The 12,182-nt window shown below is 26.9% G+C and overlaps 1 protein-coding gene across 1 annotated transcript in view; it reads left to right on the top strand.

The window, feature by feature from the left end:
• Positions 1-994: 994 nt before the first annotated feature.
• Positions 995-12,182, top strand: part of NK7.1 (homeobox protein NK7.1) — a 135,534-nt gene continuing 124,346 nt past the window's right edge. Inside the window, exon 1 of the mRNA XM_088270364.1 lies at positions 995-1,560. The gene's annotated coding sequence lies outside the window, so the exon portion shown is untranslated. The remainder of the gene's footprint in view (positions 1,561-12,182) is intronic.

The raw sequence follows: 12,182 nt of genomic DNA, 5'->3' as shown, positions 1-12,182 counted from the left end.
ATATATATACACATGGCTTTTTTTAACATTAAAGGTCCTGGAAATCACTTCATGTCAAGCTTTGTACTAAAAAAAATATCTTCAAACATCATCATTTAAATATTCATTGCACTACCATATTTTATCATTTTGACGAATTAGATTATTAAAGATTGTAATTACGTTAGCAAAAACATTGTTTCCTCTATTTGATTTTGAAAATAAAAATAAAAATATCATGTATCCGTGAAAAATGGTTCCGGAACACCGTTTTACCGCGTTACATGGAAAGAAAAGCTTTGTAAATATAAAATACCCACCAAGAAAAACTTTCCTTATGATAAATAACGCATTAAAGATAAGTTTGATTGTTATTTTTTTTTATAGATTTGGCGTTTAATTTGTAGAACTCCATTTTAATTTATGTATGTTAAATCAAAAATTTTAATTAAATAATACACTTGAATAATCCACTGAATTGAGTTTTATTTTTATTTACGACTAGTCTCGAAAACGACAGTTGTTTTCATCTTCTGGTACAAATTAAAACTGTTTTAATTTGTACCAGAAGATGAAAACAATTGTCGTTTTCGAAACTAGTCGTAAATAAAAATAAAACTCAATTCAGTGGATTATTCGAGTGTTTAATTTAATTAAAATAATCATGTCGTTCCACAAAGTTAATGTCGAATCAATAAATAATATCAAATCAAAAACACTGATTTTTAGTTGTTTTGTTTGAACAAAAACATAAAAATCAATTTTGTGACAATTGCTTCGCCTAGTTATGGAATTTTTTAAAACATTTGTCACAAAATTGATTTTAATGTGTTTTTTAAATAATAAAATACAATTTAGTAGACTCGAAAAATCAGTGTTTGGTTTAACATTGAATACATGAAATAATTATTATTGTTAATCATTTGAAAACGTAAATGGGATTTTGATTTTCACTGAAAATGATTTTACTCTCTGAATTTGTGTAAAGAAACCGATGACGTACGTTTAAGGAGACTGCTTTGCGGCTCCAAATGGGGGTAGTGAAGCTAACAACTCATAAAATTAAGCGATTCGGATGCGAGTTTAGTTGAACTTTGGATATCGCCGGGTTGGTACCGTCGGCGGAGCCGCTCTCTCGGCACAAACACAGCGAGCCTTCGTATCAAGTGTCTCCGGCTACAATACACATATACATCGCAATAATAACACTGCATTTGCTACGGTAGGGGGTGGTTTGGCGTTCAACAAATCGCTTAGCCCCACTTCGCCCAAACCCTCAAATGTAACTTTTTACCGATTAGTGCTGTCGTCGCGATTATCGCCGAATTTGTTGACTGTTTTTATCGTCACTTTGACAGTTGTGAATTTTGTGAATTTTTGACAGTTCGTGTATTTTTTTGTTTGTTTGTTTACTTTGTTCTATATTTTGACAGTTGTTGTTTTTTTGTTTTATTATGTAGTTGTGTTTCGGAATCGGTCGCAATGGATTAGATTTGTTTTATTATGTTGTTTAAACTGAATATAATGTTAATTCAGTGATCCGTCGGCAAATGGATAATACAGTGTTTTCGGTTGAATTTGGTATGTATAAATAATATGTAATTTTTGTATAAAATAGGTATAATTAATTGTCATATTCCTATTAAATCTTGAATACTTCTACTTAGTAGTATGGCTCAAATTTTACGGTTTACAAATATTCGTTTTTTTTTAATTACTACATTATCTATTTTAAATGTGTTTTTTCAGATTATAAAAAAAAGAAAAATATGTTTAATTATATATTTATGTAATATCGCGGATTTTTAATAAAGCATGAATGTTTATTTTAAATATTTAATTAAACATTTTTAATATTCGTTTAATTTAAAAAAAAAAGCTATAATAGGAAATGGGATGCCTTATATATGTATTTTTCATGTTTTCTATAGATTTTTTTAACTTGCTACTATCGAAAATAGGATGTATTTATAAAAATAATAATAAAAATTTTGAGTAATTTATAAAGCACTATTTTCGTTAAATACTACCTACCTCAAGGGCACTTCACTGTGATTTAATTGGGGAAAAGTTGATAGTGGAAATGATTTTCTGTACAATTCGTACAACGCCTGATTTTTCATTGTTTTTTTACTGCAAATAAGCCAACATACAATACTATAGGTATAAAGGCATTAAGGTAATTCGTACAGTAAAAATACACATAAAAATACGTTTTAAAGCTTTATTTGCATCCAACGGTGCATAGGTAACTACACCGTATATAAGCAGTGTTATCTTGATCATTAAATAAATGAATAAAATATGATCAGCCCTGATCAGCCCATTCAAGAAATATTTATTTTCAATCGGTCGGGATGTTTCCGATGTATTTTTCACATTATTTATTTTCACTATCCTTACTATTCTACCTACGGACAAGTCTCTTAAAAATTATGTATCACTCAATTTTGGGTGCTTTGCCAATAAAAAAAGCAGGCATTGCGGGTTATTCCTTTAAAAAAAGAGCATCTTCTTAGTCCAATCAGAATGTGATGGTGCATAAGTCCCCGAATTCGATCAACACGATGTCCGATCCATAATTATATGTAGGCATGGTGATCAGTCTAGCCGTCCTGATCAATGTAAGAAAGTATGATAGTACGTTATGTAATTAAAATAAATATATCACTGGTATCCATTGACATTCCCTGAAATAGAATTTAAAACATTTTTATTACCGGAAATTGAATGATTTGAGATATGAATAATAATTTTATTTGAACAATGAATGAACATTCTTACGAAGTGTAATATGTAACATATTATGCACAATTATGTAGACATCAAACCACTGGTTCCCAAACTACTCGGTATCATTCTCTTAGGGTTGCTGAAGGCCTCAGAGGACAGAAAGGGGCGCCGAAGAACTCACAAACTGTTTGGGAAGTGATATTTGTAAATGGATTATTCATGGTGAAATTTTACCTTAATTTGTTAGATCGAAAAAATTAAATATTTTGGATATTAAGAAAATGAGATTTTTCTATGAATTGATACCTAATTATATATCCAGTATCCATTATCCTATGGAAGCTGATTAATCATATTTTTTTGTCCATCATTATCATATCACAATTCACGTCTAAGCGCTCTTGGGATAGTGTTTTACGAAAATGGAGCTATATAAATTATCCCTAATTATTATTTCAATTTTTATTATTATTTTCATCATATTATTGGTTGATAAAATTAATATTAATACTATCATAACATTTGTAGAATGATATTTTTGTTTTAATATAAAAAATAAAACACATGAATTATACCATATTTGAGTTTAGAGCATTAGAGATGTTCTCATGAACAAGTTAAAATACAAAATCTCGGTTTGTATTTTCAGCTAGCTTAGATAACACTACTTTTTTACTTTACTTTACTTCTACTTTTTCTGATATCTCAACATAGATGAAGAAGAGTGTGGAAGTCTTGGTGATTACAGGACTTATAACCTTTCACAGGCTGGTTAATTCTTCTTCATCTATTTTGAGATGTCAAAAGAAAAATTGTAAAAATTACTCCTAATTTGAGAAAACCTAGATTTGTAAGAAAGTTTTGGACACACTCGAAATGTTGTGAATAACGTATTTATATTACTATGTCCACCTCCGTAGTGTAATGGTCAGCACGCTTGGCTACCATACTGGAGGTCCCGGGTTCGATTCCCAGGAGGGGGGGTTAAATAAATATAAATGATTTTTTCACTATAATATTTATTCAATATTACCCTGGACTGGTACCTGAAACGGAGGGTTGATCACCTTCCCTTCACGTGTTAACGATCTAGATAACACTGCGTTTATATGATGCAGTGCCCTATGCACCATCGGGTGTGGATGAGGGTTGAGTAATAATGTACTCATATGTACCATATGCATTTTGTCGATACATATATAAAAAATGTGAGAAAACTAAATAAAAGCATAATTTTAATAAACGAAAATGGAAAATGAAGAACCAAATTAGGTCAAATGTTGTTTGCATAATTAAAAATAAGTACTTATAAATGAAATCCAACAAAAATATGTATGTTTGAATTTATGCACGTAAACACGGCTAGTTTTGAGAACATTGTAGTTCTCAAAAGTAGTCGTGTTTACATAAAAACACTAAAAAGTGTTCTTTCGAGGGGGCCCTGAACATGAATGTTTGGGAAGTACACTATTATTGGTGGTTTTGCTCAACGTTACGAATAGTGTTGCGAGAACTGTGATTCAGTGAGATGACATATGGTCGAAGTTAAATATGAGTACGCACTTCAACAATTTCTGGTATGAATGTACAGTAGCTAATGGTTGCTGAGTGCGTATTTTTTCAATTGATTAGGCGATGATTTAAAATTAAGCATAACATATTGGCTTATTCTGAAATGTGTTTAAAGATTTATTTTAATTAAAAAAAATACATCTCATCACAGACGAAGAAGAATATGGAAGTCTGGAATTTTAGGGTGCTTACATTATTGCTTTGTGTGAAGTGATCACTTAAACCAGTCTATAATGGTCTTAAGCCTCGTGAATGCCCAGACTTCCATATTCTCTTCTATTTATAAAAAAAACAACTGCTATAATTGGAGATAATCCAGATTTGTGAACAAATGTTTGGACACACTCAAAATGTCATAAATTAATTTTAATCACGGTAAGAAATGCATTCCTACATAAATATATGTATGTATAAGAATATGTGACTTCAACTATCGCTTTGTGTCAATTTTTGTAATATTTTATAGTATTTATCGTATATAGTAGTTATCGCCTGTGTGCTAAATTTTCACAAAGAAAAATGATTAAAAATAATAATAGTATGGGCTAGGAATCTCAATAATAGATTTTTACAAGTTATTTGGACTTATATGAAAAACTAATAATAAATAAATACAAATCATTCCGATTAATAAAAAAAATAATAAGGAAATATTGGAACTATTATTAAAATTATGTGTCGGGTTGTGATCCCGTGGTTAGTGACGCGGACTCTTAAGACAGAGTTTCTCGGTTCGAACCCACTCTACCACAATTTGATACCTAATTTGTGTAAATAATAAAAATACATTATTCGGATACTTATTAAAAACAATTTATAAATTAATACGATTTATTCGGACTAATTGTATTTAAAAAAAAACATCTACGTATTATCGTTGAAAAATTAAAAAAACACAGTGAATTCGGTCGAGTTTTTTTTTAAAGATGAATTCCGAGATGGATATCATGGGTACAGTGGTTAAAGTTACATTGTGTATAAAGTGATAACTAAAACCAGGCAATTACAGGTTTAAAGACCATTAAATGCCCAGTTTTACATATTCTTATTTTTATAGAATTGATATATGCTGAGATATCGATAAAAATCTTGAGAAACATGACAAGTTTATGTAAAATATTTACACAACTAATGGTACCTACCTCTGAGATATTTTTTGTGAATAATTTTGATGAATAAAATTAAGTTTTATTTTATTTTTATGAACAACTTGTGCATAATTTAAATGCAATATAGAAAACTAACCATGTTTTATTTAGAACCATATATAAAAACAAGTGTTTTTTTATCCATATATTTACTGATAACTATTATTAGAAGTTGCTTGTATACAATAAGACTCAATCGTTTCCATGTCTTAAGACCTTGGGTGATATTAAAAAAATAATTGATTAAAAAAACAATTATAAATATTGATTACGATACGTTGAGTTTTTCCTCCGCTAATGAGTTGGTTATATTAATATCTCAACATAGATGAAGAAGGATTTAGAAGTCTGAGCATCCCTAGCTTACAACCTAGCATTTGGCTGACTTAAACGATAACCTTATACACTTGTGTAACGTTCATCACTCTGCGCATAATTCAATATCCATATTGCATTGATTTATTTGTATATTTTTATATTTTTATTTTTTACTATTTATTATCTTTACAAACGTTTTTTAATAATTTTATTTCATATACTAGATTTTTGCTTTTAAAAGCATAAAATTAATGACGCCATTCTCTCCAATAAGAGACTACGATCTTGTGCTTGGAGAAGGACTTATTATTTATTGTTAAAATATTGGTAATATGATTTATTCTATGAATGCATATATATATATATATATATATATATATATATATATATATATATATATATATATATATATATATATATATGTATATATATATATATATATATATATATATTTATATATATATATATATATATATATATATATATATATATATATATATATATATATATATATATATATATATATATATATATATATATATATATATATATATATATATATATATAAATATATATAAATATATATATATATAAATATATATATATATATATATATATATATATATATATATATATATATATATATTTATATATATATATATATTTATATATATATATAAATATATATATATATATATATATATATATATATATATATATATATATATGTATATATATATATATATATATATATATATATATATATATATATATATATATATATATATATATATATATATATATATATATATATATAAATATATGTATAAATATAAATATATATATATATATATATATATATATATATATATATATATATATATATATATATATATATATATATATATATATATATATATATATATATATATATATATATATATATATATATATATATGCAAAGAACAAAAAAAACAAATGTTTGAAGGGAAAATAGTTGGATACAGAAACAAAGGAATGCCGAGGAAAATTTAATACGACATGTATTTCAAAAACTTGCCTTCCCAGTTCTATTCTCTCTGCCTACCTCTGCGGGGAAGTGTCAGTATATATTTTTTTAAATGTGCAGAACGTTTCCGGTCGCCTTCTTTGCTTATTAAATACATACATTTAATCCTGTTGTATAATTAGCTGAATAAATACGTAAAGAGCAATAATTGTAGTGTAATCAGTAAAACAAGTGAAGTGATCAGCTAATGTAGAAATGTTGGGTGGTGTAGTGTGTTTGATAGATAAGCGTTTAGTTGAATCACCAATTAAGTAGAATTGAATTTATAATAAATAATTCTCACGCTCGATTCATAATGACATCACACAATCGGGCTCCATGTTTGTTCGGTCTCCTATTACCTGTTAATTCATCTACAATGAGAGCTGAGATATGTGTTGAACATCTGATACCGGAACGTAAACGAACAAAAATGTCAGCACATTTAATTTATATATGTAAATAGTATATACGTATATATATATATATATATATATATATATATATATATATATATATATATATATATATATATATATATATATATATATATATATATATATATATATATATATATATATATATGTATATATATATATATATATATATATATATATATATATACATATATATATATATAAATATATATATATATATATATATATATATATATATATATATATATATATATATATATATATATATATATATATATATATATATATATATATATATATATATATATATATATATATATATATATATATATATATATATATATATATATATATATATATATATATATATATATATATATATATATATATATATATATATATATATATATATATATATGTATATATATATAAATATATAAGTATATATATTTATATATATAATGACAATGATATTTATTAAATGATTTTAAACCCCCTCAATTAATCTCTGCCACTCAACATAGGGTTGTAGACGAAGATTTTTTTTTCTAGTTTCGAAATTACCATACAAACATAAAAATGTTTCAAAGTGTAAATATTAATAAAATAATTATTTTTGACTCCACTAAAAATTCGTTTCGACTTGTGATAAATACCAAAATATTATTATTATATAAACAAAATTAAAATCATGTTATTTAAAAGGCTCAAATATGTCTTTTGCATATTTTTTTTAACATCTCTACATAAATGGAGAAGAATATTGAAGTCTGGGAATTTACGGGTTTTGCGACTGTCATGGGCTGGTTTCAGTGATCACTTTACACACGTGTAACATTTACAAATTCTACCCATGATTAACAACCACACTACTTTTCAACTATTACCCCTTAGTAGTTATTTTTGTCAAAAATGTTAAGAAATGTTGAAAGACAAAATGTTGAAAATGTTGAAAAACAATTAACATTTTTTTTTGAAAAATATATCAGCTGCATGTTTTTTTATTAACAAACGAATATTAATTAAAAAATGAATGATAGCATTGTCGACGCGTAAATTAAATAGAAATTAAAATCACATTTAGTTACGTACAAAGAATCCTTTGTACATTATGTTAAATACATCCTTTGTGATGAAATACAATAATTCAATTTAATTATTAAATCAGACGCGATCGAAAAACCACCCGGTAATTTTTCGCAGTAAAGAACACGATATTAATAATGCATTTAAAATATAAATATGTAGCTCCACGTTACTGCGTGATTGGTTTAATTAGTTTAACTTCCAATTTTACAGCTAACGGAAAATAGCCCCGGGCTGGCGGACCACAGTTTTATGAAAATAACGCTAGTACCTACCTGGGATCCATTTGCCCTGGGGCGTATTTGCCCGGTTGTCGCAAACAGGTGAATTAAAACCCCGATTGCGTTATTTTTATATACGATACCTCGCCTTGCGTCCAACGCATATTTTGCTCCAAATATATGTATTTTCACTATACAAAATGATAAAATATTCAAGGCAAACAAAATGACAGTAGAAATCCATAGATTTTTTCTTGATAATAAATAAGTAAAGCATTTTTCAATTATACAATATACAGTATAAAATGCTGAAATATTTAAGGAATAAAAACAAATTTAATATTCGAGGTATAAAAAATGATAAAATATTTTAGTGGATCGAAATCTATCGGTTGTGTTTTTTTCCTTACATTCTTATTTTATTCCAAACATCTTATAACTTATACAAAATGATTAAATATTCAAGGTATACAAAATGATGAAATAAACAAAGCACACAAAATTACAATGTCCAATCGGTCAATCGAATGGACCGGTTGGGTATTTTTTCCTCGCATTTTCATTTTGTTCCATATTTGTTATACATTATACAAAATTATAAAATATTCAAGGTATACAGAATGATGAAATATTCAGGGCATGCAAAACGATTATGTCTAACAGGTCGATCGAAATTGACCGGTTAGGTATTTTTTTCTCGCATTTTCATTTACTTCCATATTTGTTATACATTATACAAAATGATAAAATATTCAAGGTATACAAAATGATGAAATATTCAAGGCATACAAAATTACAATGTCCAATCGGTCAATCGAATGGATCGGTTGGGTATTTTTTCCTCGCATTTTCATTTTGTTCCATATTTGTTTTACATTATACAAAATTATAAAATATTTAAGGTATACAGAATGATGAAATATTCAAGGCATGCAAAATGACAATGTCCAACCGATCAATTTCGATCGAATAAGGCTTTTTAGGCTTTTTCCCTGTCATTTTCAATTTGTTCCAAATATCATATACATTATACAAAACGATGAAATATTTAAGGTAAATAAAATGCTGAAATATTTAAGGTATCCAAAATAAAATACAATTCACGACTGATTGATTGTATAAATGTATATACAAGGGCGTGCATTTAATACAGTCAGAAAAGTAGTGCCTATCCCGCGTGACATAAAAACGCAACCACTACCTACCCTACCTTATTAAGTAGTGCCTAGCTTACCTTACTACCTACCTCTATATATATATATATATATATTTATATATATATATATATATATATATATATATATATATATATATATATATATATATATATATATATATATATATATATATATATATGTATATATATATATATTAGATTATATTAGATATATATAGATTATTATCGTACATGTGTACTTAAATTCTTATGTCGATAGAATGCGCGTACAACGACTGCAGTGATGTTTCAGACTTCCATATCGCTCACTCCTTTCAACAACGTCATATATGAACAAACTTGATTTTTGTGGAGATCGTTTTTAAAGTTTAAGAATATAATGAAATGTATTAAAAATAAATATCAAGCCTTTCATTGAACTTTTTACTGTGCAACAGATCTTTTTAGGTAAAACCTGAAGGTTTTTCTCCATTTGAAAAATATTTAGTGTATTTAAAAAGCATAATTAAACAATTCCTTTTCTTCAAAATTCAAAAACAATTTTTTTTGCCTAGTAGCAAGTAAATGTTAAGTTCAAAATATGCCGCTATTGCTGGGATATAGTACATTATCTGGGGATTTATAAACATGTACAACTGAAAATTTACGATTTTTGATATATAACGTTGTTGAAAGGAGTGAGCGATATGATAGACTGTTATATTATATTATGCACTAGGTACCTTCCAAAGGAATCCATCATACAATAGATCTCATGTTGCAAACAGAACGCAACGGCCATAATGCATAGTAGGTGCATCTAGTATAGACATCATTAGAACCGGTTAAACTGTTTCCGTGTGTATTGTAATTAAACAGCTTTGGGCTCACTCGCACGCTCTTTGTTCTGTACTCTCATTACTGCATTTCTAGTGCTTACTGCCAGATGACAATTTAAATAGCAATTAATATTGATACGTTAAATGCCGGCGAGTCGAATCAATCACCTCGCGACATGACATTTGATAATTATGTATAAATTAATATTCATAATTCCGTTTTTAATTTAAGTTATATTTAGTAATTACTTACCACTATTTCTTAAAATCTATTGTGACTCGTGTTTCGATGCATTCCGCATCATTTTTAAACACCGTATATGAAGCTCATTCTAAATTTTAGAGTTGTATCCTTAGGGCGTTGAAGGGGGTAGGAGCTGTTTCTTATTTTCTTATTAGTGACTTTGACAATAGGGTAGAAGCTTTAGTCATTGTCATATTGTTCGTTAGGGGTTTTTCATAATTTTTATTTTTATGAATTTATATTGTTTCAAAATGTTGCAGTTTATGACTTTTCGTATTAATTATTTTTAGGATTTTTACATTATTGTTGTTGAATTTGTGATATTTATCCATTAAATGTTCAGTGAATTCTGAAAAATTATTATTTCTTGAACATAGTTCATGTTCCTTTATTAAAATAATAAAGAGAGTGTTATAAAAAAGATTTTCTTTTGTTTTCTTAAATAGAGTTGTTAAGTGGTATTACACAAAGTGAACGATGAATGATAAGGAGAGTGTTATAAAAACGTTTTCTTTACTATTCGAAAGTAGAGTTATTAAGTGGTTATTACACAAATTGAACGATGAATGATAAGGAAAGTGTAATGAAAAGTGTGTCTTTACTCTTTTAAGTAGAGTATATAAGTGATATTACATAAAGTGAACGATGAATAATAAGAAGAGTGTTATAAAAACATTTTCTTCACTATTCGAAAGTAGAGTTATTAAGTTATATTACACAAAGTGGAGGATGAATGATAAGGAGTGTTATAAAAAAGCTTTTCTTCACTTTTCATAATAAAGATTAAAAAAAAATCAATTAATATTTCACGTATGCACAACTTTTGTTTAAGTGTGAAGAAAACATTTATATCTTTTGATAAAAAAAGTATCAGTTTCGTGTTAAAAATTTATTTTAAAATGATTCTTGATAACAATGTTTTTAAATCTTTCCTTTCTTGATAAATTGTGAAAGGCACATTTCTCATCCATCAGCACGTGTCCAAGGCATTCACAGGCGTCAAATTGAAATATTCAATTAATTATTTTTAATTACATATTTCTTCGTTTGCAAGAAAGGAAAATCGCACAATGGATGCCTTTTATTTCTGATGTTTATTATCCAATTTGGTTTGCGGTTTATTTATTTGCATACGAGTACTTCTACTGCATTACCGTCGGTCGATACAGAAGCCATTATATCAGCGGGAAAGTTAATTAATTTTTAAGTACGTATTTTTTCAATATAAAAATCCGCCGTTTATTGCCGTACCGAGAACGAGGTAACATATTGGTGAGGAAGTCTATTACCTAGAGCAGAGGTCATCAAACGAAGGATGCTGTCAGCAGAAGCGGAAAATCTGAAATTTTTCGGCCATAAATTTCATTTTACAAAAATTTAAGTGTATAAAATAGGTCTGTT

Source organism: Brachycentrus maculatus, unplaced genomic scaffold (genome assembly GCF_059751285.1).
Source record: "Brachycentrus maculatus isolate JH-2025_06_01 unplaced genomic scaffold, ASM5975128v1 h1tg000026l, whole genome shotgun sequence".
In the NCBI taxonomy this organism is placed as follows: Eukaryota; Metazoa; Arthropoda; class Insecta; order Trichoptera; family Brachycentridae; genus Brachycentrus; species Brachycentrus maculatus.
The sequence above is the reverse complement of the archived record's forward strand: the minus strand, read 5'-3'. Positions and strand labels throughout refer to the sequence as shown.